At 32.4% G+C, this 27,572-nt stretch overlaps 1 protein-coding gene and 1 pseudogene across 3 annotated transcripts in view; both read right to left on the reverse strand.

Moving 5' to 3' along the window:
* Positions 1–27,572, reverse strand: part of LOC122520840 (amphoterin-induced protein 1) — a 251,722-nt gene that overhangs the window by 185,949 nt on the left and 38,201 nt on the right. The window lies entirely within an intron of this gene.
* LOC122520841 lies at positions 5,818–6,387 on the reverse strand (annotated as a pseudogene).

The raw sequence follows: 27,572 nt of genomic DNA on the forward strand, positions 1-27,572 counted from the left end.
TACTATCTACGGTCTAGTTTATCGGAGTTCCTTCATTTGTATGTAAACATTCATATACGTAGATATCTACATATATATTCGTATATGACAAAGAAAATCTAGTTTATCTTGATATGAAAGCTTTCTGATATTTCAATTCTAAAATCATCGACTACTCGTAATAATAAATTACTAACAATAACTTAAAATATACTTTTTTATTCTTCCATCTATCCCATTTAATTCCTTTTGTCAATTTTTTCGAATAATCATAGTATTATATATAGTAATATATTTTAATGAATATATAATGAAAATTATAATAATTATACAAATATTAATAATAGCATAAAAAAGCAATAGTAAACTCATCCTCGATCGTCCCTGGTTTTGTTTAATTGTCTGTTCGTAGTGTTTACTTTTCACCGTGTATCTTTCGTTTATGATTCAGTTGTCTCCTCTTCTTTCTTCGCTTCTTCGTTTCTTCTACTTTTCTGCTGTCTATTCATCTATCGTCTATAGTCAATTCGTCTAAATTCTTCTAGATTCATTTACTTTCATCTAACGTCTATTTCTATCGTTTAAATTCGGCTATGTTCGTCTAATAACTACATCGTCTACTGTATTCATCTAACAAACATCGTCTACTGCGTTCGTCCAGAAACTATCGTCTGCTGCGTTACAGCGTTTAACGTCTTTTGTTGTCTTTTCTGATTTGTCAATTATATGCCGTGATCTTTCGCAAACCATTCACGCATTAATACACAAGTCATTCGCACACACACGCTCATCGATTCTTTACATTTTCACCATGCTACAATATATATAACATAAAGAAATCTGTTTGCAATGTATTCTATGGTCATTAATGTATAAAAGATTCTTCTTTATAGTCGTACGTAAAATTATCACGCGAACGGATATGAGCTCGAAGATCATAATTTAAGGGACGAAATTAACTTCGAGTGATATTACGAGCAGCATGGTTGAGAAAGAACTTTAGGAAAAATTATGGCTTTAGATAATATTGGAAATATTACGTTGGACATCCGTGAATCCAGCGGGCTTAACAGTTCGCATGCACGTGCTTTTGCACTTGAAAAAATAAAAAGAGAATAAGAAAAATGAGGGAAAAAGGGGATGGAAGAAGGAATAATTAATTATCACAAAACTACTTCACTTGTGATAGTGCTTTCCAGTCTCTAACGAATTCTGCTCTTCCGTGGTTTAGCTCTTGGAAGATTTTTCTATTAACGTACGCGATAACGTCCGATAATAATGACGCTTTCGTCGGTCTAGTAAATCTTACAAAACGAAAAAAGATGATACTCCGATGCCGATGGAATTTTAAATAACGATGGCACGTAGATGAAATAAATATATCTTCGAAAATGAATTTAAAGACTATCGTCAAAAAAAATAAATAAATAAAACAAGCGAAGATCTTCTGGATTTTAATTGTAAAGATTCTTTCTTTTGATAGACGCGAATAAGTATTGTAATTTAATTAACATTAGGTTTACGGACATTTCTTATATACCTATCTCTACGAGCACCCGTCAATTTGACGGGTAAATAAAAATACGCATTTTAAAAGGTTATACGAATAAATACAAAGTTTTTTTCTTCAAATTATCACGGAAATGTTAACAAAAATATTAATGATATACGGCAGTCATATTTATTGAGCACATTTTTTACAAACATACTGAATTTTGTTTGTGCATTTTTCGCACACGATCTTTTTACAATACATACAATAATTTCTTTTTTCTTCTTGCTTCTATTTTTCTTGCAGTAGTCAACTTGGCAACTTTTTCGCACTTTTGACGTCGAAAGTCATAGAAATGAGGTATCTGGTCTTTGAAAAATGTTCTTCTTGTCTTCTTGAGCTAATTCCTCGGCTGAACTACTAGCCCAGTCAACGCGGGCCAAAAACTGATTTTTGCAGCGCCTGCTTGATTCTTTGATATAAGGGTAAGTTGACGACGCTGAATCGAATGGTGCTAATTGTATTTAAATTTGATCCCGAGGTTTTGAGAAAAAGGGTAAAAAAGGGTAAAAAATGGCCTTATCTTAGAATCTAGGCATTTAATCGAAAAAAGTTTCAAACAAAAGTTGTAGAGAATTGAAAAATACTAAAAAAATGTTCTATGAGTTATCTTCGTATTTTCAAAAATAAGCGAATAAAATTGGATTGAAGATGGGAAAATAATTGTAAGAGTGGGGAAGCAAGTCCCGCCTCTCAGTCGGCTTTTACACGCGAGCGGGCTAGTGTGCGTGCGAGCGTCCGTGTGCACTAATACACAAACGAAGGATCTTCGGCAATCTTCGGGACTCTCGGTCTTGAATGAAAGTGCGAGTGAGAGAACAAACCAATACTTCTCTCTTTTTATTTATCATGCGATAACGAGTATTATTGTCCTTGGCCATCGATTGTTCAGCGTTCTGATATTTCTCTTTTTATATTTTTTCTTTCGGTAGCGAGAATTTTACGTCTTGGCCATCGAGCGTCGAGCGTTTTGTATATCTATATATATCGGCGTATAAGCGCGGCATTTTTAAATCGAATCTTGATGCTTATGGCACGCCGTTTCTTTATTTATTGTCAAAAATAATGAACCTTGAGTAAAAAAAAAAAATAATTCATTTTAGCAGAAACTATTATTATTTAGTGGAGAGTAAAAATAATGAATTAATTTTGTGCCTCGCCATAAAATTAATTAGAATAATTAATTGATATAAATTCTTTGCCTCACAAAAATTTATTTGTATATCAAATTGAATACGTATTCTCTTTAAGACGAAATTTAAAATTTAAATATTTTTCCTATTAAATTATGTATTTTATAAAATTTTAAATTACTGACTTTTTGTCTCGTAAAAATTTATTAGTTTATCAAATTAAATACATATTTGAAAAAGAAGAATTTTATAACCACACATAAAATTAATTCAAGATATATATGAAAGGATATTCTAAAAACGTGGAATTTATTTTTTGTCTATACATAATTTTAATTCATTTTTATTATGTTATAAGAAAACAGTAATGCATTCTGATTCATCTTCGAAGTCTTAAGAATTGTACGAAAAAAATTGGACGATTACTAAGTGGTGCGTTAGCGTAAGTAGTAACGTCTTCGCTTCTCGCGCTGGGTATTTAACGTTCGATTCTTCGTGGGGGAATTATTTTTTTTATAAGTTTTTCTATCCTTAACAAGGAAACGGTCAGTGAGTCCCACCTCAGATTTTTTTCAAATTTTGCACTAACGATATAAAATTTATTAAGAAATCAACATTATTACGCGAGTAATAAAGTTACTAATTATAAATTAAATAATATCCAATAAATAACAAAAATTAATTTTTAACGTGCCGAAGCGAGACATTTTTAGGATGATATTTACAGGATGAATTTGTAATTTAAGTAATAAATCTTCCTTTATTTGTGCAAGATGTAAAAAAATTTATTGCTTTTAATTTTTTTGTAATAATTTTAATTTTTTTCTATATATAATTAGAAATTAGGAAACGTAAAAACAATTTATATAACCTAAGGATAGAAAAACTTATAAAAAAAATAATTCCCCCACGAAGAATCGAACGTTAATACCCAGCGCGAGAAGCGAAGACGTTACTACTTACGCTAACGCACCAATTGGATAATTGTTCAATATTTTTCGTACAATTCTTAAGACTTCGAAGATGAATCAGAATGCATTACTGTTTTCTTATAACATAATAAAAATGAATTAAAATTATGTATAGACAAAAAATAAATTCCACGTTTTTAGAATATCCTTTCATATATATCTTGAATTAATTTTATGTGTGGTTATAAAATTCTTCTTTTTCAAATATGTATTTAATTTGATAAACTAATAAATTTTTACGAGACAAAAAGTCAGTAATTTAAAATTTTATAAAATACATAATTTAATAGGAAAAATATTTAAATTTTAAATTTCGTCTTAAAGAGAATACGTATTCAATTTGATATACAAATAAATTTTTGTGAGGCAAAGAATTTATATCAATTAATTATTCTAATTAATTTTATGGCGAGGCACAAAATTAATTCATTATTTTTACTCTCCACTAAATAATAATAGTTTCTGCTAAAATGAATTATTTTTTTTTTTACTCAAGGTTCATTATTTTTGACAATAAATAAAGAAACGGCGTGCCATAAGCATCAAGATTCGATTTAAAAATGCCGCGCTTATACGCCGATATATATAGATATACAAAACGCTCGACGCACGATGGCCAAAACGAAAAATTCTCGCTACCGAAAGAAAAAATAGAAAGAGAGAAATATCGGTTTTCTTTCTCACTCACACTCGTATACAAAAGGCTCGACGCTCGATGGCCAAGACGTAAAATTCTCGCTACCGAAAGAAAAAATATAAAAAGAGAAATATCAGAACGCTGAACAATCGATGGCCAAGGACAATAATACTCGTTATCGCATGATAAATAAAAAGAGAGAAGTATTGGTTTGTTCTCTCACTCGCACTTTCATTCAAGACCGAGAGTCCCGAAGATTGCCGAAGATCCTTCGTTTGTGTATTAGTGCACACGGACGCTCGCACGCATACTAGTTCGCTCGCGAGTAAAACGCGACGGAGGGATAAGCTTGCTTTCTCCCACTCTTACAATTTTTTTCCCATCTTCAATCCAATTTTATGCGCTTATTTTTGAAAATACGAAGATAACTCATAGAACATTTTTTTAGTATTTTTCAATTCTCTACAACTTTTGTTTGAAACTTTTTTCGATTAAATGCCTAGATTCTAAGATAAGGCCATTTTTTACCCTTTTTTACCCTTTTTCTCAAAACCTCGGGATCAAATTTAAATACAATTAGCACCATTCGATTCAGCGTCATCAACTTACCCTTATATCAAAGAATCAAGCAGGGGCTGCAAAAATCAGTTTTTGGCCCGCGTTGACTGGGCTATACATAAAAATTCTTTTTTGGATATTTTCGATCCGGTATACTCTTGATATAATATCCACGCGTTTATCGTTGCTAAATCCAAAATATTAAAAAGAAACTTAGAGAAGCCATTGGAAACTCCCTGCTTTCATACTATATTTGTGTGCCATCTGGTCAACGACGTCCACACCGAACTTTGTCTTATTATAAAAAGTAACAGTTTCTGGAGCACGTTTATAATTGTCTTCTACTTTTACACCTGTATGTTTGGTATTTATGATTAGAAGGAAAACTTTTACGTTCGGCTTACTTTTATACAAGATAAGCGTGCAGTTTTCCGATTTATAACTTTGTGAGGAAAACAAAGTCATCTTGTCCTTTTTTCTCTTCGCCGATTTTGGCAATTCTCTTTTGTTCGACCGGATCGTTCCAACTAAAGTTGTATTTTTGTAAGCAATTTTTTAGCTACTGGGATGCTTGTAAGGAAATTGTCTGTTGTTATATTCTTGCCTCGTCGTAAATAAGGTTCAGCTAATTTTAATTTTACAAACTCGCTCAACGGTATTGAGCATCGAGTTTCATCTTTTTCCATATAAGGGAAACCATTCAAAATATATTTTGTTCGGACATCAACTGCTAACCAAAACTTAATTCCAAATTTATGCAGTTTTTTCGGCATATATTGCGTAAAGCGGCACCGGGCTTTCGTTGGAAATAACTGTTCGTCTATTGAGGTATTTTCATGTAGTTTATAACAAAAGCCTGGCTATTACATATAAATCTGTTCCATATTTCGGATATCAGTGCAAATTTATCTGTTTGTAATCTTTCAGATCGTTGGGTTTTTTTGTCAAAGCGTATGAATCTCAGAAATTCTTTAAATTTATCTCTGCGCATTGTGCTTGCGAAGAAAGTGAATGCCCATAAATTAGAAGTTTTCAATTATCTTGCTTCATATGCGCCCCGGGCATATAGAATTCCAAGAAACCTATGTGGCTCAGCAACTGTGATTGTCCACTTTTGTTTCAAAACTCGACGTGCCTCCGTTTTAGTGTAATCTTTTATGTGTTCTATTATGTGTGAGTCAATTATCAATTTGAAAGCACTAATTACAAAACCCGGTATAATATTTCTCTTAGCGTAGCCAGGAGGTCCTGCGACATCTTTGAATATCATACGAATAGATATAGAGTACCTACCCGCGGATCCTGCATTCAGTTTTATCTACCGTGTTGCGTCAACTGCAAATCTCAATTTCACCCATTACATTTTGTGATGTGCTTGGAATTTTCACTATCTGAAAATACTTCTACCTCTTCACTTTCAATGCATTCGGAGCTTTCACTCTCATTTTCGCTTTCGAGTAATTCATATTGATTTTCTTCAGAGGTATCCTAAAAACAATCTGCATTAATTTTGACAATAACGTTCAATATTTTATTTTATTTTCTGGATTTACTCATGATTGACAGGAAAGGGGTATTGATAAAAATAAGAAAATATTGTGATTTGATTCAATTATCCTATTGTAGATACTTACAATAAGCAGAGACTGTCTACAATAACTTTCGACTATAACAATAACTATAAAAACTTTTCACACTGTCTTTGAAACACGTCCTTACATTAGCAGTACAACGATTATACTGAAGATCGTTTCTCATTTTAGATATTCCAACAATAGACATACACAATGTCGTTCAATGTGTTGAAAAAAAAGATAAACAATAAGGCATATAATCCGCTTGTTTTACATTATCGCAGCGCGATAAGGATAAGGGGTTGAAAGATTTTACAAAAAAAGAGATCTCTAAAAGGATTTAAAGATTAGATAGTCCGTCAATTAGACGGGTTTCGTAGAGATAGGTGTACCACATACAGATTTAAAAAATTAGAAAGGGAAAGAAAATAATAATTATATGTATAAATTTTCTAGGCGAAATGATTAATTTACGATACAAAGTGGTTGACACGTTGACTGCCGGATATGTCACCAGTGACCTTAACACGACCGTCAGTAAAAATACATAATTAGAGTAAATATCCATTCTGATAAATTTTTAAATAATACCATTGTTTTTATAAGGGTTTGAAGAAGTTTATGACATACAGAACATGCAGAAATAATTTTTTTATTACAAGGAAAATATACATTTTATTTTGGCACACTTCGATGAGTTACATTGATACACGGTAGACAAAGAAAAGGTGAACCAAAACAGTCAGCACAATATGTGGCTACTTTTTTAATGCAATTCTTTACTTTTGCAAAAAAAAAGCATTTTTACAACACAAGTATTTAGTAAAAGTTCTATTGCCAATTTTCTATATCACTTTATAGTTTTTCGCAATGGTGAACTATAAGCAGTCATTTAATCAAACAAATCAACTGAAGATTTTCCCAAATTGTAATTTACTACCATTTTTAGCTTTTCATATGAACAAGATTTTTTTTGTACACTTGTCATTTCTACAAATATTTTCTAGATAGTATCAACACATCTCTTTTATCTTTCTATTTTAAGACTGTTATACCATTTTCATTTTCTCGCGTGATAACTTTTCCTCGTTTTAATTTTCAGGACAGGATAATTTTTAAGGTCACCGATGACCTTATGGCGCTGTAAAGCAGTCGTGTTGAGGTCACCGGTGACCTCACGGCAGTCAACGTGTTAAAATGCAAAAACCGTAGAAGAAATTGGAATCGATTTCTTGGCATGACTGTACGTGGAAATGGCAAATTATATCCTTCATCATTACTCCAATATTGTTCTATTTTTGATAATCTCATCCACTATAATCTCATTAATTCACTAATCTTATCCATATAATGAGACCAAAGCAGACAAAGATAAAATTTCGAATAAAATATAAAATAGAAAAATTTAAAGAAAATACTAAACAATCTGTTAGAGGTTCTTCGAAGGGGTTTGTGACTATTATAAACTGACCTGAATAAACATAATATATTTTTTCGTGAAACTTGGTCCCTTTGGTCTTTGTATAGGTCTTCTGCAAATAAAATCAATCGTCACTGTCAGGAATTATTCTTTGCTATAAATTTCTAAGTCTTATCCGTATTTAGAAGGAGCAAATAATCATAAAATGATCTACAGCGCCTCGGGGCTCACTGGTGACCTTACCATAAAACACAATTATATGTATAATAATGCATAAAACACAATTATACAACGCCGTTTATCACTTGTAAAAAAATTTCAACAAAATATGAAATAGAAAATTCGTTTAAGCGTGGCAGACAAATCATGTGAAAAGCGCACGGCAGTCAACGTGTTAAAATAAATGCTATAATTTTTTGGGTATTTCTTTTCAAAGTTTGAAATTTGTCAAATTGACGGGTCTCGTAAATCTAGTGTCAAACTTTAAGATTAACATAAATCAAAATATTATTTCAATATTGCCTTTACTTCGCTTTAAAGATGACAGTACAATGGAATACGAGATTCTAGAGAAAATAAACGAGATTGATATAACAATACAAATATGAAAAATTATCTAGCATTTAAAGGCAAATTATTTAACAATACCAAACGCAATCGATGTGTTAAGCTTTAAACGAAAAGCTCTGTAAATATATAAATGACTTCCACTCGAATGTCTGCTAAACAATGTCCGAAGTAATTTCATTAACTTATGGTAAACAGATAGAGATTTACATTATTTTTAATAAAATGATAACCTTTACAGCAGATCAATTTGTCAGATAAAGGGAACAATTGATTTGTGTTTTTTTTTTCTTTTTTTTTATCGTAGATTATCGTAGATTATTATTTAACAATTAATCGATAGATTTTCTATATTTTTCTTCGATAAAATGAACATTACGGGATGGAAATAAATAAAACGGAAAGAAGATCAAATAGAGGAAAGAAGAAAAATATAGAATTTAAACTCGTGCTTAGAGTATAGAATCTAAACTCGTTTTAGACAAGTACGGTTGAAGTACGTCATCGAAGCGGACAAAGCGTAAAAAGACTCGTTGAGAAAATTTGCGAAGGTTGAATGAGGTGCGTACTCGGAAAAGAATAAAAGAGAAAAAGAAAAAGAAATAGAGAGATATATTTACAAAGAGATTGAAATTAAAAAAGAGAAAAGAGAGAGAGAGAGAGAGAGAGAGTAAAGAACAGGAAAAAGGAAGCACCTAAAAAGAGTTAAAGATTTTAACAAAGAGCGCATCGATCTTATACTTTCGATTGTTTCGAGAGGAAATTTAACAGAAAAGTGAAATAAGGAAGAGCAAAGAGTGTCCGAAAGTTTATGAAAGTAAGTTACTTTTTCTCGATACAATAAATGTTATTTTATTTGATCGTTAAAAATAAAAAAGTTAGGAACAAAAAGAAAGCCTTTATAAGGAATTTCTTACGTGGTACGTTTATGTAGAATGTAAACCATTGATAAACTTATAAAAGAGGTGAATATAATATGCACTTTTACAAATATTCAATAAATGAAGAACGATTAAATCAAAATTATTATAATTATAATCAATTCTTTTATCGAATTTTTCATAATATCAACAAGATATAATTTTGTACAAATATACTCATTGCCAATAATTTACAGAATTCGTTACAATCGTTTTAATTATATTCATTTGTTCAGTAATTACCACTTTAAAATCAATTATCAAACAATAATAACATTTTATAAATTTGTAAATTAATTAATTTAAATATAGATATTCATCGACCATTTTACATATATCCGATTTGTCGTATCGTGTATCAAAAAAATACGTTTAAAATTCTCATTTATAAGAAACCATTGTTTTTCCAATCTACGTAGCGAACATTCTCACATAATCTTGTGTAATGACCTGGATTCCGTTTTTATTCAACAAAATCATAGCAAGCTAATCCTATGAAATGATCTTATTGACAAGTCTTCTATTACAGTCATCAGTCATCAATAATTGCTTTGACAGGTTTAATTATAGAAACTAGACATTCGATTGTTGCAATGGATAAGCACGTATATAGGCGGAAGCGCAACTTAAAAGGAAAAAATAAGCTCGTCAATGCAATTGCATATATAACGTAACATGGTTGCCACTGATGTTGACCAAATTACGAGTTATTACTATGTTCTAACGGCATTATCTGTAATCTTGCCTATCTCTCTCTCTCTGTCTCTCTCTCTCTCTCTCTCCCTCTCTCTCTCTTTCTCTTTCTCTTCCTCTTTGCCACCTCATATCTTCCACCCCATCTCTCTATCGCTATCTCTTCACGTGTTATCATTAATATTCAAAACCTTTCGTGCGTTCAACGTTAAATTATGCATACAGTTCCAATAACCATCACCCTGCTCGCGGCTAGAAACTAGTCCGCAGAGGTTGGTCATCGTAATCGATAATACCAATGACGTATCCAAAAATACAAAATCGTTTGTAGAGTTAAGTTTCTCGAATAAACGAAGGATCAACATTAGTGAAGCTCCTCTTAAGAATTGTTATTCATGAACACTAAATTACGCAAAAGGATAGACTCTTTTTGAATCTCATCGCCAGTTATTTCGCTTAATTTTGACGTATCCTTTGATCTAAAAAATCAGCAAACGACGACTGATTAGCATCCCGCATCCCTTGGATAAGGGCTCGTCTCGAAAAGGATTCGAGTGATGAGAACAAAGAAACGCAGCATCCAAGATTTTTCAATGGTTTAACTCGTAAGAGGTTGTCCGGGTACTTTGATGCCGGATACTCTCACAGTCACTTCCTGAGGGTGCCAGAGAAAAAAAAAGAAAGAAACAGAGAGATAGAGAAAGACAAACGGAAATAGATAGATAGAGGGTGGAAATAAAGAGAAAGAGAGAGAACGAGAGATATAGACAAAAAGAAAAGAAAGAAGCTCAGGAAAACTCGGTGGCGGAAGGTACGAAAGGAAAAAGGGTAAGGGAAAAGTTCTTTAGAGGTGCTTTCAACGTTAAAAGCGACTTTTGAATCGCCGCTAGCCCCATCGTACATTGAGTACCCATCGACCATAGGTTCCAACTGCTGAACTTTTCACGCCATTGACTATCTTATTGGGTTCAATCCGTCGTATTTACCGTTTCTCGGTCTTTGTCCTCCAAACTCGCCACGATAAAGCTGGATTACGGTTTAGAAATCTCGAGAGGAAAAAATTACCGTTTGAAATTATAAAGATTAGACATATTAAAAGAAAACTGTTCGCCGTTGTTTGAAGTTCTATCTTGTTATCTAGAAACACGCTTGTCGATAAAAATTTATTTATAGATAATTAATTAAATTTTTCCACTATAATTTAGTTATTTTTAGAAAATACTATTTTTAACCATATAACCATGAAAGTATTAAAATAAAAAATAAAATAATAGATGTACGTTGCAACAAATTCCTCAACTTGTTCCGACATTTGACGGAACACAAATTACAAGAATTTTAGGGTAAAAAAATACGTATAAGATACTATATCGATTCTGAAATATTTCCAAAATATCGATGACTCTATGCGACGCCATGAACTATGGAACTGAAGTTTGACAAACGAACGATTTGTTAACCGACGTGCAGCGCACATCATTTTTAATTCTGCGGTTTTGGGACAAAAGTATCTCAATGTGCTTGGCACGTCTTTATAGCGCAAGTGGTTAATATTAAACTAATATCGATAAAATATTGGCATTCGATATTACGGCAATGTCGTGTGTGAACATTCTGAAGCCCTGTTAAGGAAATATTGTATTATCTTTGGCAACATATCGATATGTTATTGAAATACAAATGTGTTTATACGAATAGGTAGATCTAAAGTTAATATACTGTGAATACATAACACTAATTACTCTTTACCACGATAGTATTTGTTATCGGTATAATATATCAATATCGAGACAAATTGTTTCGTAATAGAGTAATATCGTAGAGATAATTAATAGACAATATAGGAAGGCTTCTACAAGTTTGGTAGAATCGACTTTCAATAGAAAGTTATCATATTGATATTGTTAACATATCAACTATAAATATATAGTTACAAACTTATATATAGAAAAAAGGAAACTTTTCTAATAAATAATTTTTGCAAATATTTCAATAATCACATTAAAATGTCCTATATATCTTCTTTAAAAGCAAATTAAAAATATCAATTTTTTAAACTTATTTATTGTTGAAACTTATACATCGTAGAAAAAAAATACCTTATGAAAATGAAACAAATGTGTATTAATTTATATAAAGACGCAAATTAATATTTAAATAAAACAATTTTAAAAATTGCAACATAATAATATATATTTTTATTAGTAGAAAGTAGTAGAAAGTCAATAGAAACTCTTTTATCCATTATTCATTGATCTAATTATCATCGATTTGACAATGAAAACAAAACACGAATTACCTATATTAAATTATTATGGATAATATAATGTGATGTGGCAACGTCAAACATAACATACGTATATATATATATACTGTTTATATTGAAAACTTTATTAACATCGCCATTAATTATATCCAGCGAATAGCCATCAAATCGACGTTATATTTGGTGACACATCTCACAAAATTGAATCAGAGCAAATAAAATATAAACTAATACGATGTATATCGAACATTATTAGAATATAACCTTGATATATAAATTCTCTCGTTAACTAATTGTGCGATAGAGAGCACACTTACAAATTTATATAAGAATAATATGTTTAATTATTATCTAAAATAAAATTAAATTCATCGAAAGTAGGGGATATAATTTATTTGAAATACTTTATAATTATGATGAAAAATGTTAAAGAATATTTATAAGTACGAAGAAAGAAAAAAAGCAAGGGGAAAAAGCTAAGAGAATTTAAAAAGAGAGAAATATAGAGAAACATGATATGATCACATTAACGCATATATTACTCTACAAACTAACTTTTGATCAGTCATAGTGACCTCGGTAAGTTTAGTACATCGATCGGCCTCCTATGACCCTTTTCGTGGTCGATGAACAAGATCATATATTATTTCCGCGCGTCGAGTACGATTAGATATTACCATTGGGCATTATAGAGTTGCAGAATGGAGACCTCTCAATCGAGATTTCATGAATTAAACCCTTTGTATTGAATCACTACACAGATCGTGTCACACAATATGTTCAAATTCGACGTAGAATATAATAGTTAGTCTGTTTTTTTTTTATAAAAAAAGAAAGAAAAGAAAAAGTAGAAGATTCGAGTCAGTGATTAACTTTCAAAATAACTAATGAGCGCTCGTCTACTTTTTATTTTTCTTCGAGAAAAAATTTTTACTACCATTCATTGATCGGTTCTCGGAAAGCGACACGAAAACATCAACCTTCTTTTTTATAGACATTCTAAGCAAGGTCGGGCATATACGAGCAAGGCCGTCACTTTTTCTCACTCTTATGGTTAGTATGCTTCCGGGAAATCATATGGATCGGTCGTACTTTATTTGTTTTTATCCTTTTCTGAAGGTAGTGACCCGTACATTCTTCTGTATATATTCCACGAACGAATGAATTTAATCCATTTAAATTCTTCTTACAAAGACCTCTTTGTACATATATACATACATATGTATACTTACTTACGAGAAAATCCTAAACGTTTCTTTGTCCCATAACAGAATTATCTCTTGTTATGCGAAACGATAACAACAACGACCGACGTTGTTAAAATAAGGGGTTATCTTCGTCAGTTATCAGCGTACATACTTCGGAGATGAATCGTTCTTAATTTAATTAACTCTGATATCGAAACTTTAAATAGAATCAAAATACTATATTGCATTTGCCAGGAGTTCTAATTCATTTTTATACGATTAGTATTCTTTCTTTTTACAAAAATACTGATAGTATAAAGGAATAATAAAAAAGAAAGAGAGAGAGAGAGAGAGAGAGAGAAACAGACGAAGAGAGTGAGAAAAGAAGGGGCAGATGTAGCAAAAAGCATAGCTTTCTGATAGCATTAAGTCACGTAATTTAGTCTTTGGATTCAATTTACTGTTGGAAAATCAACGCTTAATTATTCTATTAAACCCATAGCTTCATAGCCAAGTGTTTCATATCCGAATACTATTGCATGAAACGAAATAATCTCATCCTCATCCTCATCCTCTTTCTCTCTCTCTCTCTCTCCATATATATATGCATACATCTATCTAATTATCCATCTCTATTTCTTGTTAAATACCAAATCTAATAACTAAGTGAGTCGAGGACCAACAACCATAATGCTAGAGAATATCGATGCCCTATAAATTATTCTTTCAGTATTACTAGATTATTATCCTCGTGTCATCGCAGTATAGCCTTATACTCCTCTTTCCCTCGCGGCATAATCCTAATCGAACACATTGATCACAATTTCGCAGAGATAGATGTTTCCTATACAAATTGGCTTTATTTCTAATGAAATACTAAACCACACGATTACTAACTTGAACATTTGAATATCTGATTATAATCAATTGTACACGTGTATTATATGTATACTCATTAATTGCAAAATTTGATCAATAAAATATAAAAATTTAATCATTTGCAGATTACAAAAGGTTTGCTTAGAACAGATAAATGTTATTACCTGTATTATGATAACCATTATTCTACTAATTTTAACTGAATTATCTTCGCGTCTCTCTTTTTCTATTATTTATTCTATGCTTTGGCTAAATTATTTTTCTTTTTATATCGTATAAATATATACATATATCTACGCGTATTTATTTCACTGTTCACGCGCAGAGTTCAGGAGACTAAAAATGAAATAAGCGATAAAGCATAAGAAAGCTCGATGATAAAGTAGGACGCTCGATTCGCGGATCAAAATATTCGGTAAAAGATACTACTATAATACTACTACTACTACTACTATTACTACTACTACTTGGAATATCAAGAAATATACGAAAAAAGATCGACTGGCGAATATCTCGAAGGAGAATGGAGAAGTTGGCGAAGATGAGAGAAGAGAGAGACCCTGTTCTCACTTTTCCGATAGAATGCCAGAGCGAATGGAGAGTTTCTCAGTTCTCCAAATCTATTCTTTTTCCTCTTCTTCTTCTCCACTTCTTCTTTCTTTTCTTCCATCCGCCATGAATACTTAACGCTCGGATAAGGACCTTCCGTAGAAATGTAGGGAAGAGCAAAGAAAAAAAAAAGGATAAACCGGGGTTCTTCACTTTGTGGTTTCGTTAGTTCGCTCGATTTTGTTGAGTGGCAGAAAAATCGAACGGACCTTTTATAAAATATAATAAGACAGATAGAGAAAGAGATATAATAAATTAGTAGATAAATAAGATTGAATTAAAAGAAAGTGAAATGTTGAGATTAGGACGAAAGGGAAAAGAATCAAAAAGTAAATAGTAGTCTCGAGAGACGTTTAACGAGTGTGTAGAAAGGGTACTTACGCAAAGATATATATTAATAAACAATTTTAAATGTTTAAAACTACTAAAAGTTAAGTACTAATTCGTTATTTTCGTTATGCGCACGGATTCAAACTGTGCTGGTAAAGAACTATTACATGACCTGAATTAGCAATTATAATTTTTCAGCGACTATGTCGATAATGCAGCCATCTGGTTCCTAGTAATATTCTCGATAGTTCGAGAAAATTTTCAAAGCGCGTCCGCCCCATTTTATTTCTCTCTTTCACGCTTTTTCTCAACATTTCGAATTAAAATGATAAACCAATCGAATTGAAATGTTATACAAGGAACGTATATACACAAATATAACGAGAAATAATAATAAAATACATATTTCGCTGGTTTTATCATTAAAGAAATTTTTTAATAACATATAAGTGCAAAAAAAAAAAAAGATAAAAGATCATTTCTTCAAGCCGTATTATAATTTCTCGGTTTATACGAACGTATTTCTATTTTAAGCGATAGTCATTCCTTTCGTTAGAACATTTTAGTAGATATACAGAACACATAATAGCTTCGAGTGAAAAGCCTCAATGACTTTCATGAAATGCAACGATACGGTTTAATACATTTCTTTTTCTTTTTTTTCTCTTCTCATTTCATACTTACTACTACTCGTCACAAACTGATTCCTATATCACTTATTCACCACTCGCTTTTTAATTACTCTTAAAAATGATCACTTCGGTCAACAAAATAGTTTGATTGTCTTATTGGATGTATTCGCAGGACAGAATGAAAAAATAGATAGAAAAGAGCAGGATTTGAAGCAGGAACGATCGTCGAATAATTCCACGTAGATTTGTTCACGTACTAACTCTCTCGGTATTATCCAGAGTGAGAGGAGAGATCGAATAAAAATGAGAAAAAAGAGGCAGGGAGAATTGGAGTGATGGATCCAATAACTCTCCGCTATACAATAAAATCTACGAACAGCGGTTCTAATATTTCGACGCGCATGGTGTGGGTTCAACGAGGACTGACAATGAGGGTTCGGCTTTCTCTTTTCCCTCCTATTCTTATATTTACTCCTATTATTTTGTTTATTTTCTGTTTTTCTTTACATTTATTTTGTTTACACTAATTAGAGAGTATTTAAAAAGAAATCTTTTGCGAAAAATAATAATAAACGGGACGGTAGAAAAAAGTCGGGAAAAAAAAAGGAAACGAACGACTCGACCGGGATGAGCTTGGTTCTTTAGTAAAAATTCGTGAAAAATACTAAACGAAATCTCTGGGCGTAAGAGTTGAAACAGTTGGGCCGACGCGACGCGCTAAATGGGATTCCATTCCATCTTGATTTAATTTGGATAAATGGGACACTCGTGCGAAAGAACCGGCAATAGGGAAGGCAATAGGGAACGCAAAAGGAGAGGAGGAGAAAGAGAGGGAGGGAGAGAGAGAGAGAGACGGCAAACTGGAAGAGACTGGTTGGTTAGTGATGAGGGAAGGAGGTTGAGGAAGTTGGGCCGAAGGCAACGATTAATTGACGAGAATTCACCTTAGAACAATGACTTTCTCGAGTAAGCTAGCGAACCAAATGGCCGTCGCAGACAGCAAGGAGACAGTTATTCTCATCAGGAATAGCCCATTCTACGGAAAAGATATTCCAAGATCTTACTAGAGAATTGTAAAGAGTTCCGCCGACTTGCCGCGGCGGTGCTTACGCGCAATGAACTTTCCCATCTCGTTCACATTTTTACTGCCCGACACGTAGAACGCCGGCTTCAAAGATGCAAGAGCGACGAAGAAACTTAAAGAAAACATAAAAGATCAAGAAAAAGAGATAAAGGATAAAGGAGAGTGGACTTGAAAAGAAACCACTTCACGTTTCTCCTCCCTCTTCATTTCCTCCGTCTTCCCTCGTCGTCTTCTCTCTTTCCATCGGTACGATATCATCGTAGCATTTTATATATAAAGAAAATGGTAAGAGAATATTTTTTTTCATGGTGAATATACGTTAAAAATTGAATAAATGAGACCTTTTGACTGAACTGAACAACCCACCCAAGTAAAATTTCATAGAAATTCGTACTTTGCTTAAACGAGAAACGTTCCAAAGCACGACTGGATGACCAATTCGAAAGCGTCGTTTCGTCGTTGTTTCCTTTATTACGAGAAAAATAAAAATAAGAAAAAAATAGCTCACAAAATTGTCTTGTTAATGCAAAAAGCCAATAAAGACATATACGTTAAATAATATACAATAATAACATATAATAAAATGGTTTGCTGTTTTGAAATGTCACTGAAAAATTCTAACGTTTAATTAAATAAATTCGTTTCTAATTGTAAGCATATTAGGCTTCTAATATTAGGATAAATAAATATTGATAAAAATTTCGAAGAATGCTTCGAAATCACCAAATGAAAATCAAAAAAATCGAACTTTGGATCACGAAACGATAGCATTCAAGAAAAGAATTAAAACATCGTTAAGAGAATGAACGTAGCGGACCTTGAAGAAGAGAGATCAAGTGTGATTACTATCATGGAACTTGGCATGTCACCGCAAATACGAGTTCCTCTATTTTTTGTCGTTATGACGACGTATAATGAAGAAACGAGATGATAGCGTGACTCCTTTCAAATGCACTCCTGCCATTCACTACGATTCTGTCTTCTTTTATCTTCCCATCCTTCCTTCCTCTTTTTCGTTTCCTATCCACCTATCTTTAGACACACCTTATACTTTTGTTCCACCATTTTTTGCTAAAATTCGTCCTCTCAAAGAGAACGTTAGTAAGTATGGCTGATAATATTAGCGTCCTTTAGGAAAATTTGTTCAATTTTTTATCTACTCGTCGTAAGTAAGAAATATATTATCTATACTTTCTCTATCAATTGTGATGAACTTTCTTCGCTAAGTAGGAAATACCTTTTGTTAAGAAAAAGAAAAAGAAAGGAAAACGATTATAATTATGTTTATATGTAATTTTTGGTACGATTGTACTCTAGAACCACATTTTTTGGTTTTCCTTTACAAAGGTTCTAACGAAGGCGGTCGAAAAGACTTTAGAAGTGCGGCCTCGTTTGAGTGTATTAAAGAGAAAAATGTAAAATCGTGATAGAGAGCTTACCATAAAAGCGAATAAAAAGAGAGAATCCTAGAAAATAATAGAACACGATAAAAACGAGCCGGTAAATATCGAACAAATATAGCGATATTTTTCCATCTAGTCGAAAATCGTATAAAACATCGTAGAGTAATCCATTATGATCCAAATGGAAACTTTTCCGAGAAGTAAATCGTTGAGAATACCTTCCGACTTGCGACGTGGCCAAATTCGAAAATATCATGAGAGTAGAAAGAAAGTGTGAAAAATCCCTAAGAAATGGATTGATCAATTTTACTCGTTAAATTTTATTTTATTGACAATTATAGATTTCTCTTCCGTTAAAACGCTTATTCGTTTTCTGCAAATACTAATATCGTATTATGAAATTTATAATAGAGTCTCTTTAATTGTTACGAAGATCTCATCTTTCTTCTCAATAAAAGAATAAATAAATTATTTGTTTTTTATTTGAATAAAAATAACATTATACAAGAATAGATTTAAACATTTCAGTCAAACTTTAACATTTTTTAGGAAAAGTTTTATTACGAAAAGTATATAATTTCCGTTCAATTAAATATCTTTATAAAATTTTCAAATATGGTCGAAAAGTTTGGACTCGCCCTAAATTTTCCAATTCTTCATTTACGATTCCATTAATTTATCTAAAGTTTTCATGTTTCCATCAAAACTATTTTATTTTTAATCAAAATAAATTTCATACATCCGCGCTCACCGATCAAGAATTTTTTCTGAATAGCAGGTTAACGAGATCAAAGAAAAATAAAAGATAAAAAGTTAAATAAATATATGCATTTGGAATTGATTAATAAGTTAATATTTAAGTTCATCTATGTTTAAACAACCAAGATGGTCTAACGTGATTCCATATTATAGGAGCAATTGGAGGATGCGTTTAAATCAAAGTACAGGCACTTCGAAGTCTTTCTCATTTTCTTGATTGCAGTTTCTTTAATTAGCTTTAAGTTACATTTAGCTTAATCAGATTTTCCTCTACTTCGATCTAACGTCGCGCAAGTTGTAACTAAATTTACGAGCACAAGCACAGAGAATGAACATCCGCGTGTATCAGAATACTACCGAGCAAATAACATAGTACGTGCAGATCGTAAAGCACGATCGAGGGCTAAAAGAATCCTCCTGAAGAAGGAAAACAACGGACAAAACATTTCCGATCGGAAAGAATGGCGTCCGGCGTCGAATGGTATAGTAGAGGATATTCGATGATAAATAATTAACCCGCGAAACGCCTGACAAGCGATCCTTATCAATATTCATTACTCGCAATCACGCTTCGGCAGGAAGCCATGAGCTTTGCTCTCGCCACGACATCGATCGGATTTCTCATTCTAGATTGCGGTGAAATCGACTGAGTTATTAAAATACTGCTCGCACGTACGGACGGTCATTTCACGAAAAAAAAGAAAAAATTTTGGTCTTTCCTCTTTTTAAAAGATTATTCTATTGTTTTCACTTATATCCCTCCCTTCGACCTGAATAAATACGAATACTCGATAAAGCTATTTTATTTTTACTTTTGTAAAAATGTCTTTTTTACACATTAAAATATTTACTATAAACTTTAAAATATTAAATGATGTAATAAATTAAAATAACCCCGTAAGCTGGTTACTATATTTTCATTCATATAGCGGAATTTATTTCACTTGTATTTCTTTCTATTTCTATTCAATAATAAAAACGACAAAAATTGTTGGTAAAATTCATAAAGATGATATACATATACTACATAAATAGCGAGTGTTAACGAAACTTCACGACGTAGTCGGTGGCGCTTTCAAAACTGGCAGCGATTCATTTCTCTTAGTTGAACCTAAAATAGGTGTAATGGAAGTCATACCTAGACATTCATAACTTTATAAAGAGGACCTGCTCTCACAAGAAGACAAAGACAAAGAAAAATAAGAGAGAGGGAGAGAGGGAGAAAAAGAAAGAGAGGGAGGCAGGTCGCCAGAAAATGTGAAAAATGGTAAACGCGAGAGACGATGTTCCAACCTTGCACAACGGAGGGTCACATAGTTACAGAACTACGTGGGATGCAGAAACATGTAAAAAAATAGAGAAAGAGAGAGAGAGAGAAAAAAGAAGTTGAGAGGTGAAGAGAGAAGGGTACAGAAAGGGGAGCAGATATCGTCGTCATAAACAATCATGAATGTTTTCTTACGTCTAGATCGTAAATTCATTCGAGCGAACGACGAAGAAATACTTTTGCTCCCAAAGCACCACATACATATATAGATAGATGCTTTACGCGTTACAAACGCTCGCTAACGTTTGAGATGGCTTTGACTATAAATTCATTAAAAAAGAATAAGAAAAAATATCAATAAAGATGTAGATATGTATATTCTTGGGTTTGCGGCTGATATGAGAAATTGTGTCTAGCCGTTTCGTTACCAATATGTGCATGTCATAAATACGTATTCTTTTCGAAAGACAGTCTTATGATTTCTCGTATGAAACATTCAATAATTCTCCTTTAAATTTCATTTTTGTTATATATCGTCTTTATCCGTCATGCCGTCACAAAAATGTTATATGTTTCACATATCGATTGAATTATTCCGATGTTAATTTAACTAGAAAAAAGAAATAGAAGAAAACTTGTCATATACTTCTATCAATTTAACATCGATTTGATTCTTTCAAACGAATCGATCATCGATTTTATTCAATCGTCCTAGTCAGAATTTAGGTACACTCTAATAGACTTTATCTTCAAAGAGAACCTCAAAGCTGTACACTCCTTTTTCTCTCTCTCTTTCTCTCTGCTCGTTACGAGTGAATGTCAAGCCCACGGTTTATAAAAAAGGAAAAAAAGAGAAGAAAAAAAAGATAAAAAGAGAGAGAGAAAGACTAGGAGGGATTGAGAGACGCGTGACTTCTGAATGCGATCTTGTTCAATTAACGTTTCGCTGGGGAAATAATAACAAAAAAGACAAATTGAAGAACATATCTCGCTTCGTCAAACTCGACAGTTACATTTTTATCGGCGTGAGCAAACTCGAAATATTCGGCGTTTTCAACGACTTCAACGATCAATGACACGAAAAAGCAAATAAAAACGACACGTTCATATATATATATGGAATCTCGTTCATTTCTTTTTATCCCTTTTTTCTAGGCGCGATTGCCACGTAAGCATCACTTATACAATAACTATCGCGAAAAGTAATCGATCGTTTCAACTATTCATAGAAGTAATATTTTTCAATTCCGTTAGAAGCTCTAAGTTTATTTAAACATTTGAAAAATTGTTCGCATTTTTCATTTAAATCCGATAATTAGAAACAAAATTGTATTTTTGATTGCGAACGAAAATTTTCTTTATTTTCGTCTCGCTTTTTCACTATTCGTTTGATGTTTATTACTTCTACACACTATTACACTAATTGAATAAAATAATTAATTTAAAAGACCGATTGTTTTAATAATTCTATCAATCTATCTCTCTCTATCTCTATCTCTCTTTCTTTGCTCTCTCTCTCTCTCTCTCTCTCTCTCTCTTTGCTCTCTCCCTCTCTCTCTTTGCTTTCTAGATTTTCACTTGAAAGTTGAAACTATTCTGAAAGTTACTTCAGTGAAAAGCGTTCTACCGATCTACTGTTTCTCAGGACGTGACACTGGTCGGAATGGCACGTAGGTAAGGCACAATGAGCGTGTGCAATCGCATGGAATATGTACAAACGCGTAGAGAGAGAAACATAGGAGGTAGCTGCGTCGGGCCTTAGTACAATAGAGAGAGAAGCGGTTCGGCGAGCACGCCGAGTCTGCCCGTCTTCTAGAGGATTGTTTGCGAGGGCAAGAGGTAGAAAAGGGAGGAATAGAATGTGAGCTAGATGTTGGGGTGGAAATGGTTCGAGAGGTTGCATTTCCACCGTCTTGCATACGTATATATTGGTTGTTATATATATATATATGTGTGTAAGTGTGCTAGTAAATATACATTGATAAGTATGTATATATACCTATATACGATTACGAGCCACGCTATAAAATTCCTAAGTCGTAGGTGGCTTTTGAATCTTTGTATTTAAGCCAAGCATCGCTCGGCTAAAGGAAAACCAGGTAAATGGTTAAACGCTCCTTCAAAGAAAAGTTGAGTCATCCGACGAAATCTCCTGGTTTGTTCAATTTAACCTTTCTTCTGTATTACGCTAACCACTACCACTAAGAATCTGCTACCGAAAATGTTTCTGTTTTTTCTTACGTCTTTTCAATCTACTACTACCTAAGTATTTCTATTGTGATTCAATTGAAATACGGATTTTGTAACATATTATTATAACGTATCCATTAAAAGATGGTAGTAAATAGGAGCTTTGGTTGTAGAAACCGAGCTATAAGGTTGGGGCGAGAATAATGGTCTTGGGACAAAACTATGAGTTAAAAAGATTTGTGTGTGGGAGTTGCAAAATGGGCTTTGTTATTAGAAAAATTTCGTTATAATAGTGAGCATTGTCCAGGAAAAAGTATGATGCATGTATGTTGATTCTTTAGCAAAAATCAATTTTCTGTGTTTATGACCCTGAAGAAATATAAATAAAGACGTCGACCATGACAAACATTGGTTTTTAACATTTTTACGTCTTTCATTAAATATTCCGTAAGTATCTATAGAATTAAATAAAAGAATTTAACTTTTTATTCCTAATCTCACAATAATATATTTTTTATACTTTAAATACATCTGCACATACGCACATGCATATGTAGAAATATCTACTGTTTTATATTCACAATCATTGCTTTGAAAAATATCTGTACAACCGATTAAAATAACGTACGCATTGAATTTCAATTTTGCAAGAAGGACATTTTATAGTAGAATATTGAAATATATTCGAAAGTAAACGTATAAAATTGTAACGTTCCACTATATTTGTGTTTAATATTTTTACTTTGGTTGTAAAAAAAAAATATTTAAAAAAAATATATAGTTTTTATTTTCTTGAAATATAAAATAAAATAGAAAAAAGTTTTCTGTTACATATCAATTATTTTTTTCTGTATAAGTCGGTCATGTGTTCTAAAGAGAGAAGAAAGCGAGACTGTGCACGAAAGAATACGCTAGCTCTTTCAGGTAAGTACATTGAAGCAGACTTTTGTAGTATAATATCATGAATCGAAGCAACCACAATCCTTTAACATCGAATTGAAAGTGTAATATGATCGCATCGTACAACTTGTGTTTTACATTATGCTAACTTTATTAAGAAATTTCATTTCTATTTTAGAACGAGAAGCGATGTAATATTTATTTAAATCTACTTACAGATTTGTAACGAAAACTTATTCGTATAATTTTAAATGATAAAATACGTAAAATCTCTCATAAAATATTGGACGAGATAACTAACTTTTTAAAAGTTACATTATAAGAACGTAACATTAACAGAAACTAAGATAAGAGAAAGAAAATCTTATGCATTAAATGGATTTGTGGAATTAAATTCCAGGAGTATCGTGACTAAAATCTCTATTCTGTTCCTTGTCCTTATAAATTTATCGATCCAAGCTCATATTTCTCACATGCCCACAATTACAATTGTTCTTTCTTCTCACGGCAGCAAATTTTCTAATAATATTATGCCACGAGATTAAATTCTCCTGCTGCGATAATATCCACGTATCTACATTATAAATTTCCATATCGAACTGAATCGATGGCAGGAGTATCAGCAGCAGTAGCAATAGTAACAGCAGTAACAGTAGTAACAGCAGTCACAGCGCTTTTCGAAACTGTGAAATAAAATTCGCGTTTATAAGTAGGATAGAGAAAAAGGTAAAAGTGCCTGTGCTTTTTCCGAGCTCGGAAAAGTGCAATTTCTTCTTGCTCTTTGCCACATTTGCGAGTCGTACCAAACGGTAGATGGTAAAGTGGGCAATAGCTTTTCGCAAACAACTTCTGACTCTTTCTCAACGTCAAAGGTAAGAGACGCATTAGGTCTCGGATAGTCGAAATATTTTTTTTATTTCTTTATTTTTGTTTTTTTCGAAGTTACTTTTCGTTCGAAACGTAGAAAAAGATATAAAAAAATAAGTAGTCAGATTGTGGAATAAACAATGTCTTCTCTCTGTCTCTCTCTCTTTTTATCCGTTTTTTATTTCTCTCCTCTCTTTGAGTAAACGAAAGAAAATGAGCTGTCACGAGAATACAAATTTCTCTCGCGAAATTGGCGATTATTTAGTCGGCAAGCATTTCCGATGCTAACATTTTCGGCGATGCTGCATTTTACACGAAGAGTACCTAACTAATTGCCAATTTCACGACTAAAATCACGCAAAAGAGCGAGCTTGTCCTTAAGTGCATCCAAGTTTTATACGTTAATGCAGACTTTAAAAGAACTCGCGTAGTTTCGAATAAATTATACCCCTTAACGTCGGTTTAAACAATAAATGTAATTTGCACGATATAGTTATAATTTAAGTTAACAGATTTTCTCGGTAAACTTCAATGATAATCGTAAATCGTCGAGGTAAAGCTCTAAAATATTACGGACAGGACAATAGCGTCAAAATTATGTCGTTAGTATGAAAGTTTACTCAAAGTGTTTAACAAGTTTCTAAGATGCCAGGTTTCTTCCTAAATCCAACGATTCCACGTATTCCAATAAAAAGAAAAGTAAAGGAAAGGAAAGAAAAAGCAAGAAGAAAAATCGTGACCACCAGAATGTGATTCCCATGAGTTTCAATCTATATAGGTATATAGATATATATATATACACAAATATATACATGTAGATAGAAAAAGAGATAGATAGATAGAAAGAGAGAGAGAGAAAGTACTTTTCTCCAAACGCGAATTCGAAATCACGATTTTCATCAGATTTTTGAGTAGCCACGTCAAAAACGCGTACGTGCTCGTACGTGTTTCCAACGTCGACCTTACGGACCTTTGGATCCATACTTCACGGTGGAATAGTTTCTACAAGAATATCACAAAAAGTAAGTCGAAAGAGACTTTCAATTTTCATTTGGTGCCTTAGCCTTTTTACGTGCCAAACTTGCCGACCACTTTCCACCCACAAAAGTGAGATTCTTTTTGAAGAAGTCTAAGGTTCTTAGAGTCGTACGTAGAACGCTACCTTTCAAAAGATTAGTTTTACTTCGATACTACGTTTTCAATGTGTCTGCTTTCAATCTAGTAACTCGGACGAAATCGTTGAAATACCAACATGGGAAAGCAAATGATAAAAATATATATGCCTACCATATGTATTAATTTTTTAAAAAAGTATATAGAAATAATAATAAATGTTTTGTAAAATCGGAAATAACAATTTGTTGGAATAATATAGAATAATTGTGGGAACAAAAAATATCCAACAATTCTTTTTTTCTATATCATTTTTCGATTACCGATGAGTTTCTGTCATCGAAATTATTCGCTTATTACGAACGGAAAAGGCGAAAGCGTTATTTACATTTTTCCTGTAATATTGTAATTGGAGAAACGGTAATAAGCAATTTGAAATTTCACGAACAGAATAGTAAATTCAAATTCCTCTCCATCGACGAGAAATAATGATGGAATGAAAAGCTTTATTGATATTTCGTTGCCAGCATGTAAATGTATATACATATATACCTATATACTATCGCAACGCGATATAATCGATACGGGGAAAAATATGATCGAGAGCTTTGTTTTTTTATTCTTCATCTTAGTATATTAACAAATTTCTTATTTGTTCTTATAGTACAGTGGGCGTTGCTAAAATACATTGTTTACTGTAATGAGATTTTTTTTTCCATAAAATAAGCGACAATGAATGACTTAGTTAAATGTAAATATATGTTTATTTAATCGATATTTTTATTAGAAAAATTTTTTTATTAGAAAAAAAGAGGAAAGAAATAGTTGAAAATTTGATAGATTTCTTCTTTTTGAATAAACACGTCGTCTATGGCAGAGCGAAAAGACGATCGTTCACAGTCACCAAAAAGTTCATCTTGTTCACGAATTGCGAAGTTAGAGATGTGAGTATCGATAATATATCCGAATTTGATCGTAATTCCTGTTGCTTCGCAGAAATTACGCTCGAACGAAGTTGGAAAGGGGGAAACTGCTAGAACGAAGTTTCGTAACATCCCAACTTTGACGCCTGAGACTCGGAACTAGGAAATTGCAAGCAGAACGAATCCTCCCGTAAACGAATACAGTGAAAGCTTATCTTTTACGCGATACTCTTCCCTTACCTCCTTTCTCGAGTCCAGTCGAATCGAAAAGTTTTGCGATAAATCCAATGGACTATCCTCCGGAGAAAACTACGTTATCACAGCTTTTTACGATTCATTTACGGGTTCTCCTACTTGATATACGATGTACGAATAATGAACAAAGCTTTAATTTATACGAAATTTTCGAGATACATATTAAGAGAAAACAATGAACCTTACTATTTGACCGTGTTTAATTTATTATTTTAAGTTGACCGACGAGTTACATAACCTTCCGCTATTCTTACAAAAGATTGTGGTGACACGAATTTTTGAAATATTTTTTCAACATACAACATCATAATTATATATAGTAACAGTTTTATTAAAAGCTTACTTTTCAAAAAATAAAACAAATTACTTCACACTTCAAGCATAAGTCAGCGCGAATGTACTATGTCGCAATTCGAAACGAAGTTTGAGAAAAGGCAAATATTAGGGCTCCGTTAAGCATGCTGAACTTTGATTTTTAACTTATTTTTAAACGAAGGTTCCTGTTGAGTACTTTTACATAGCAGTTTTCTACATTTTTTTATACCAGCTACTATATACATATTTAAAAAGAGAAAAGCATGGGATGTACAAACAGAAAGAAAAGAACCAAGAAATAGAAGAATGAAAGTATTAAATGAAACCATAACGTGTCAACTGACACTTCAAAATGACTCCTAGAATAACGGTAATCGAATATACCGAGTGGCTTTACAAGTACGGATACCTCGCATCGATATTCATCGACTAAGGACCCTCCTAAAATGAGAGCCTATGTAATTTCAAACTTCGTAACAAGTCCTTAAACTCGTCCAACTGAAATTCCATACGAGCCTTTAATTAGGAAACAGCCTATTTTTAACGTAAAGAAAAAGAGAAAAGAAAAAGAAGTAGAAAACGATATTTC

The sequence above is a fragment of the Polistes fuscatus genome, unplaced genomic scaffold (genome assembly GCF_010416935.1).
Source record: "Polistes fuscatus isolate 324 unplaced genomic scaffold, CU_Pfus_HIC Scaffold4, whole genome shotgun sequence".
Lineage (NCBI taxonomy): Eukaryota > Metazoa > Arthropoda > Insecta > Hymenoptera > Vespidae > Polistes > Polistes fuscatus.